This window comes from Argiope bruennichi, chromosome 5 (genome assembly GCF_947563725.1).
Source record: "Argiope bruennichi chromosome 5, qqArgBrue1.1, whole genome shotgun sequence".
Taxonomy (NCBI): Eukaryota; Metazoa; Arthropoda; class Arachnida; order Araneae; family Araneidae; genus Argiope; species Argiope bruennichi.
The window spans coordinates 62,028,537-62,037,801 of record NC_079155.1 but is presented as its reverse complement, the minus strand read 5'-3'; the positions used below and the strand labels follow the sequence as shown (position 1 = coordinate 62,037,801).

General features: G+C 25.4%; 1 protein-coding gene across 4 annotated transcripts in view; it reads left to right on the top strand.

The window, feature by feature from the left end:
- The first annotated feature begins 2,337 nt into the window (after positions 1 to 2,337).
- Positions 2,338 to 9,265, top strand: part of LOC129968475 (bromodomain-containing protein 3-like) — a 44,867-nt gene continuing 37,939 nt past the window's right edge. For 2 of the 4 annotated variants that reach the window (XM_056082389.1, XM_056082390.1), the window contains exon 1: positions 2,338 to 2,860. The gene's annotated coding sequence lies outside the window, so the exon portion shown is untranslated. Of the gene's footprint in view, positions 2,861 to 3,010; positions 3,244 to 9,265 lie in introns of those variants that run through there. The other 2 variants (XM_056082391.1, XM_056082392.1) reach the window with 2 other exon arrangements.

Genomic DNA, 9,265 nt, shown 5'->3' with positions numbered 1-9,265 from the left:
TAGTTGTAATTAATTAATTATTATTTAATTTTAGTAGAATTCAAAAATGATGAAGTATCTGTTTTAATTAAGTCTGATAAATGTATGTTTAACTTTTTATGTATTCCAAAATGTTAATTAGAAGTTTAATTAAAATAAAAACAGAATTTAAACATGTTTCCATCATAACATCAAAGCATATTAGTGAATAAAAATTATTTTTACACCATTTTAAGTATTTAAAAATGTTATTTAAATTCTAATTTGATTTAAATTAAAGTTTTTTTTTTTTTTTTTTTTTTTTTTTTTAGTTTTACTGAATTTTGGAAAATTAGTCTTGGAATCAACTTATAACAATGAGTTTTTATTGAAATAAAATGAAAAATAATGTCATTTCTTCATTAAATTGTTGTCACGTTAAACATGTTAATGTTTTAATATGAAAAAAAAAAAAAATGCTTTTTCTGCCTTAATTTAAAATTCAAAACTTCAAATCAATTCATTGAATAAGATTCTTCACTTGATAAGTGTTGTTAAATTTTGAGGCAATGCGATTTATAGTGTGGCTAGCTTCAAATGTATGTGTCTGTATGAAATGAAATAAATATGATATTTTCTAAAAAATAAATATGAGAAAAAATTTTATGATCTTAATATTATTAATTAAATATATCAGTTTTATTAGACAAGCATGTTTTAGTATATATAGGATATCCATTCTAATCAAGGCCCAACAGCTAATTTGTAGAGCTTTATTAATATTCGTTGTAGTGCAAATAAAAGAAAAATTTAACAAATAAAAAAATACATAAATCAATGGGATTTGGGAATCAATGGGAATCAAATTAATCTGCTAAAAAAATCATATAAAAGATTCTACACTATGAATATTGTAATTATGAAACAAACTGAAATCATAGAAGTATTTTGGCATGTCTTGTTAAGGTTGTAAAACACTACTTAAGTAATGTTTGACATTAAGTTTGTAAAATTGACAACTGAGATAATGATATCAATTGTGATGATAATTCTTCAAATAGCGCATTTCTTTTTGAAAAATATTTCAAAAATTTTGATTATCAAATTATTGATACAACATAATGATAAAACTGTTTTTGAAATAACATAATGAAATTAACAAATCATAATGATATTACTGAAACAGGGAAAGGAATAAAGATAAGAAAGGATATAATCTGACCAAGAGGTTAGTAACTCTTGTTAAAAAGCTAGCTTTTTAACCAAAGATATACAAAAAGTATACTAAAAACAATAACAACAGAAAGCAGGAATTTAAAAGCATAATGAAACAATGAAAAAAGGCTTCAATTTTATAATAACACTATAAAGCAATGTTACATATTATTTATAAACACATAAGTAAATTGGACATATTTCCTAAAATTAGAAGCTAATTTCATTGGAATTATATAAATATCATTAAAAATGATTTTTCAAAAAAAAAATGCAAAAAAAAAAATTACATAATAGATCATCTTTATTTTATTTATTTATTTTTATAAAAATGTGATTCTATGACTCATGTTGTTATTCACAACACACCTGCATTGAAATTGAATGAAAATACAAAATTCTCTTTCAGAAACTTAGGTTAAGTAAATTAATGCAGATTAACTCAAATCTTTTTGAAATTAAACTTATTTTAATACATTACTAATAATCCCTGTTTTTATTTAACAAATTCCAAGTTGTATCATTATTTAAGAATGATATTTCAGTATTGTAAGTTCTGTTATTTTATTTTTTCATTAAATTTTTTAAAATTACAAACTTTTTTCACAAGTTTTTTCAAATGCTGCAAATATTATTCGTTTCCTTTTCCCTTACAAATCTGTCAATTTTATTTTCTGTTTACTCAGAGAAAGAGAAAAAAAAGTGCATAAATGTTTTACCGCATCCTCTGATCTGATATTGAAATTTAAAAAAAGCTTAATAGTAGCACATGTAAAGTCTTCCAAATATATTTAAATATATAGCAGAAAAATAGACATTTCTTCCGAATAAAGCTTTAAAAAAATATGCATACAACATCATATAAATCGCCCAAGTAGAAAAAAAAAAGGAAATTCATTCAGCTAGTAGTTTCTTAATTCATAGTAAATTTTCCTAAAAAGTAAACCTTCCCTTTTACCTAAAAGACACTTGTAAACCACATATACATACGGCAATGACATAACTATTGTTTTCCAGCCTTACATCACACATCACCAAATTGTTGATATGCGCACGCTACCTGCGCGAAAACAGCAGATACTAACCTACATTTCCGGCGTCACGTGATAAGAAATGGCCACTAGACATTCAGTTGAAGTTTGGATACCATCAAAAACGGTTGGGTTGGGTGATGGTCTCTGGTAGGGATGTTTACATATAACTACTCTAATGAATGGGTCAAATTAGTTTCTTTTCTGTTTTGAAAATGTTCAAACTATTAAAGTTATGTTTGACATTAGAATTCAAAAAAAACTCAGATACATTTCACACAAATTTCAAAAAGCATTTTACTTGATGTATTTCACTTGTCATGTGACAGCTCTCGACCAATGAGAACGCTGTATTGAAAGGTCTAGGATGAAACGTATTTCACTAATGTGGAACCATTGTTGCCCTGTTTGGTGTTGATTTGTACGTAATCCATTTTAATTGCTAATAATATTGAATACAGATTTTAAAGTTTAAGTTAATATACTTCAAAAATGTCCAGCATCTGAAACTGCAATGTTATTTTCCACCATTGTAGAACACATACACAAATCTAACCTGGCAATGGCTGAAGTAGAATTTCAAGGACAGTACTCATGCAGAATCTTTGAAAATTACAAAAAGTTGATCTGAAGCCTAAACGAAGAAATTTTTCCAGGTAATATTCTAGGATTATTGCAAAAATTACTCTAAACAATGCGTATTGTACCTGATATTTTTTGTTAATCAGCTGCCAGAATAGGCTTAAGAGTACAGAAGCTGAAGTGAAAATATACCCGCCATTTTCTATCCTTTTTATCAGTGTTATTGGAGCTCTAGAGTATGAATATCTAAACATTCGGCAAAAAAATTTCGTGTTTGCTTTCTTATGTTAAATATTTGCATCCAATTTTCGGCCGTAGGCTTGTTGCATCGGAATATTTTTTTATAATTTATAACGTTATATTTATTGTTGTTGTATTGAACTCGTTGAAGTTCTACAGTAGATCAAGTTATTTGGTATCGTAATATGCGCCTGAAATGCGATCGCCTATAAAACACGTGAGTACTTATAATTTAAGTAACAATTTTTTGATCATATTATCCTTGTTATATCTAGTGCAATAAATGTTGCTTTAACATTTCTTTAAAAAATGAAATATCAAACAACTAAAAAAAAAACAGGCTTATCTTGGAGCGTTGTGATTCTAAGATTGCACTTGCATTTCTTTTTATAAATGTCATTAGTTGATAATGGTTGTGCGTTTAAGAATGATCTTTTGAGAATAAATTAAAATTATATTTTGCTTTATTTCTTTTGTTGCCACGATATATTAGAGGTAAATGGAAGGAATTGTTTTCGAAAACTATTACCGTTAAAATTAAATTAGATGCCATTTTATCTTAGAATCTTGTCGTCACATTGATTTTGATTGTTTAGATGCATATGAACCTATTTTAAGATTAAATTAATAAAAATGTCGGTGATGAAATTTTGAAATTCTAAGATCTTAATGTATATCAATGCATTTTGAAATTCTTTCATTTAAGTAAATAGAGCATAAGAACAATTTGTGATTTGATGTGTTATCATCTGTTAAGCCTAGAGTTATTTTTCCCACAGTTTGAGTTGTAGAAATAAGTATGACAATTTTAGATAGTATTCAAGCATGTGTATTCAAATATGCTATTGTTAAATTATACTGTGAGAGGCATATAGATTTAGTCCCTATGGTTATCTGTTGGAAATATGGTACAAAATCTGCTTAAGATGTTTCAAAAGACTGGTTATTTTGTTTGATAATAAATGCATTATTTTACAAATAGTAGTTTAAAAGCTTTGTTATTATGCAAATTGTTGATTGCTGCAAAGCTTGTACACTAAGATCTGTAATCATGATTGATGTATATGACCATTTTTTTTAATAAACATAAAAATTCAGCATTTCATGTACAATTTACTATGTAAATGCTAAGAATCATTCACATTGCAAATGGAAATGGCTATTTTTGTTGTTGTTGAGAGCTATTTATATTCTATTTCATCCTTATTACATATACATATTTCTTAAAATGATTATTGTAAATGTTATCTATAATTTCATTCATTATGACTTATAAAGTTAAATATAGATAAAAACATTTGCCAAAATATAAACTGGGTTATTTTTATTGGTTTAGCTGAAAAATGTTGCTTACCACTTGCCATTCAAAGGCAAAGATTTGTGGTATTTTTTCCCCCTCTTGTACTGTGAAGAAAAAAGTTACTTGAGGAGTACGTTTTTATCTGTGATGCTTAATTTTGGTAATTTTTTTTGTTTGTAAAAAAAAAAATTATTTCAGGAACTAGTAGTATATTAAATGTTCAGATAATCAATTGAAAATTATTTTTCATGTATATGAATTGATATAAGGAATTATCTTGCATCTGTTGTAAAATTTTGAGTTGTTTGTTTACAAGTTTGACAGATATTATAATTTAATGATAATTGCTGAATCTAACTTTTAAAGTTAAGAATAATAGAAATGAATTCATTTAGAAATATTAAAATTACTATTGAATGCTTCACAAGTGACAGTAGAAGGTGATTCTGAAATATTTAGCAGTAATGTAAAGCCTGGTAGTGAGGATCTAAATAAGTAATTTCCTTATTATGTTGTTATTGAGTTAAGTATGAACAATTGTTTAAAAAAACAGATAGATAGAAAAAAATATGAAAAAATATATTAATTTAATGCTCTATTGTAGCTGTTTAAAAATACAGCAGTAATGCAAAAATCATATTAGCAGTGCTTAATTTAATGAATTTGGAAAAATTGGGTGCAATGTTACATTTTTTTTTCAGCTGTAGATTTAAAGTAAAGTTCTTAAGGGATTTTCTGTATCTCATATCATTGAAATTAAAGAATGTAATATTTTATTTACAGTATTCAATGATTTTAATAGAGTTGGGCCATGCTATTTGGATACAATGTTATCGTAGCAAAAGTTATGAAGAATCAATTTTTTTCATTTAAATTGAAATATGTAAATATTTAATAATTCTTGAAGGAGGTGTAAAAATTATTATATTCGATAAGTTTATGCATAATTAAATAATTTTAAGTATGTGAGAAAATATGCAGACCGGCAGCCACACTGCAATTTTCATGTATTTCTCTATCACTATGCCTATAATTTTTTTTAAGTCAAAACAAAATATAAAAAAATTTATTAAAAAAACTACTAATATTATAAAGAAATGTAAGCATCTCATAAAATGGTATGGAAACATATATGGGGAAAAAAGGTTTGGGAAAAATTAACTAATTTGTTTATGTTATTGTTCATATTTCTTATTAAAAATTTTTGAATGAGAAATGCAAAATAAGTATAAATAATAAAATTTACGTTTTGATGTATATATATTTGCTTGAAATGTGTTTTGTGAAACTATGCATGCGAAAATGTGCCCTGTTTCATTCTATAACATAATATCCCATCTTACATGACTAATAACAAAAACTTTTTATGATAACTTAAAGTAAATTTAGATAATTCATTTTAACTTAGAATATCCTAAAAACTGTTATCTTTATTACTAAAGTATTCATTATAAAAGTAATACCACACATAAATAAAGTCGATATGACTCAATTTCAGCCCAATTTATCATTTTTTGGGTAATTGAAATCTTTTAATGTAATATTTTTATTATCTTAAGTTCTTTGTATAAATTATTCTATTATTCAAGTAATCATAGTTATTTATATATCAATTTGTGTTAGGCAAAATTTATTATTTTGTGTTACACTTTTTTCTTTTTTTCAAACCTCTGCCATATCAGATAAGAAAGAATCCAGCAACAAACATAAACTTTAACATTAATAAAATAGGATTTGCTTATAGAAATATAACTAATAGCTCATATTCTTCAAAAAATACATAGATTTTTTGAAAATAAGATTTTTAATAAATGGAGGCTAATTTTGTAACCATATTAAAATGGAAATCTGTAACATTGTGTCCCATCTCTCCTTACTATTAAATATCTTACTGAATACACAACAGTAACTAGTTGTCTCTCAACTAAATTTTAAGTAGCACTTTTGTTGATAACACATTTAATATTTCTTCTAGAAAGAAAAATTTATGTATATTGTGATCATGGTAATCATCAAATAACTAATCATATCTTACCAATCCTAGGAAAGGGTTAAAAGTAGCATTAAAATAATTTTAATGTTATTGAAGTGAGTTAATGGTTTACTTATCTGTTTAAATTGTTTGTGAAACAGAAAAAAAAAAAAAAAAAAGCCTGATATATCTTGTAGAAGGACGCCATTAATTTGGCCATGTGAACCAAAATAAAATTTTCATAGACCTACAATCTTGATTGCTTTTCATATTATTAGTCCTTTTTTAATGCACAAGTGTCTTGCTTCTTCTGGTATGTCATAACTTCTGGTTATGTCAGCACTTGAACTAAAAAATGGGCTTGAATCTGGAGTTCAAAAATCCCACCAGTCAAGTAGTTATATGGGAGAGTTGAATAGTTTTATAAGAAGCTAGCTCAGACAATGGGATATCATTTTGGCAGATATGTGATCTCATTTCTGTATGTTTCATTATGCACTTAAATGTGAATGGATATGATTGTTTTTAAAAGCAGTCCTCATTCCTTTCTATATGTCATTTATACTGATACATGTTTTTTTTTTGTGTGTGTGTGTGTGTGTCTTGTATATGCAAACACATATCTAAATCAGTTTATCATTAGATTGATATATTATAGTAAGTTTATAAATAATAACTGACTTTATTTTTTTCTGATAAATTGAAAAATGCAAATTTTATTATGAAAATTTTTAAACCTTTTTTTATGATCAGCATGAAATTTTGAAAATTACACATAAAAAAAGAATATGATAAAAAATCATTTAAAATAAATGTTAGCCGTATGCGTTCAGCTTTTAATTATTTTGCAATGGAGCTAACTTTTTATTGTGTACAATTTTTAAAATTAGTAAGTTTTTAAATGATTTTGTTGAAATGGAACATTTGAACTCACTGTAAAAAAGGTTGTTTTCTTGCAAATTTATAATTTTTTTTCTTTCATGCTATTTTTTGAAATGCAAATCCATCATATTCTAATTCAGTTACTTATTGCACGGTTCGATACTTTCTATGCATATAAGGATATTTATTATCTAATAATTGGGTGAATGTAAGACCTGAGTATTGGCATTTAAGGCCTGAAAAATTGATATATTTTACTTAAATATAATTTTACTATATTTTGTAAATATCTTTTGTTAAATTTCACATGGCAACAAAACTAGGAAACAAGGTAAAGCATGAGAATTTATCAATCTGGAAAAATCATGGAAATTCATAAAAATATCTTAAAATCAAGAAAGATTTCTAATGAGAGCATTTCGTGTCAAACATATGTTTAATCAGTTCTGTGCATCTGGAGATTAATACTGCCAAAATAATTACGCAGGCATCAAGCAGTGATAGCTTTCTTTCAAGGGTATGGTGATTTTTTGGAATTTTATTATGTTAAGAAGAATGATTAGCTGATTTATATTGTTAACAGCAACCCTAGTAACTTTTTTAAAGATCAGTTTTCGCTTTTGAAAGAATACAGAGAGAGATTAAATTTTGGTTCAACCTGCTTTTAACTCAAAATCTTACAGTGATACCATATGATTGATTGTTAAAGATACTCCTTTCTCATGGCAGCAATAATGTTAAGAATTTTCAATCAATAAAGATTGTTTTGGAGGACTGAAAGGATAAATTCATTGCAAAACAAGTTGCTGATGACAGCATTCAAGCAATAAGTAATTTTGAAAGGTCGAAACAGTGATTCTAAGTGTAAGAAATACAGGAATGAAAAATGAAAAGTATAAAGTGAAGGGAGAAAAGGAATTAAAGTGAAAATTTGGAAAGAAAAAAAAGGAAACCAAGACTCAGCTGAAAGAATTAAAAGTAAATAATAATTATTATTCTTGACACCTCAAAAAGAGAGTTTAATTGTTCAGGATGTAATTACAAACCTCCAAGTTTTTACAAAAAGAAGCTTTGGATTCACTTAAAGCAGAACGGGTTATTTTAAATTAAATATTTTTTTAATTTATATTTTAGTAATTGATATTTCAGTTTTCAAATTACTAATTGGTTATTATTTATAATTTTTATTATATTTAAATTAATATATAATTTGCACTTGGCAAGCTTTTGATACTTGAGTTTTATCTTTATATTAGCATCTTATATCTAATATTATTTCTAATAATAAATAGAAATAAATTGATAACTTTAATTGATATACGATAACACAAGCCTTTAATTAGAGTCAATAATTTATGATTTGTTAAAAGGGGTGGATTAAAAGTAATATTTTGGCAGTTATTCTTTTTCATTACTTTTGCTTGCTATAATTGTTATTTTTATATTTATACTGTAAGATATAATTCTGGTATTTATGTGAAAAGCACTATTAGTTATTGAACTGTTTTAAAATTTTAAACAAAGATCATAATAGCTTCTACTGTTAAAATTATCTAACTTATGTTGCAATGAGTAGTTTTAATATTCCTTAGAATTATAATATATTGTTTTGGAAGCAAATTTTTTTTTTTTTTTTTTTTTTTTTTTTAAATTTCAAGAATTTTTTTAGTGTTAGAAATGTAATATACTGTTTTAATAGAGTTTTTTTCTTTATGTTTATTCTATTTTTTAAAAAATTAAATTTATTAAAAATGTATTTTCATATTAAATAACTAAGAAAAGAGTTATTAATTTATTTTGTACATTTAACGATGATTCTGATTAGGGAGAAAGTCAATAATCATGTCAGGAAATGGAATTTTTGTCCAAAATTTCTTTAGCCGTCCTGTCTTTTTTTTGCCTGCTTAAATTTTACTTAACCTTAAGACACCTTTTCAGTATTAAAGACAATATAGAAGATTAGTAAGAAAGAGAGACTGAGTTAAAAAATATTTTTATGTCATAGCTATCTTGTGTAGAAAAATAATGCTGTGCATTTTGTGAAAAGTAAGATAAATCTGCCAAATCTTTATAACTTTTATTGAT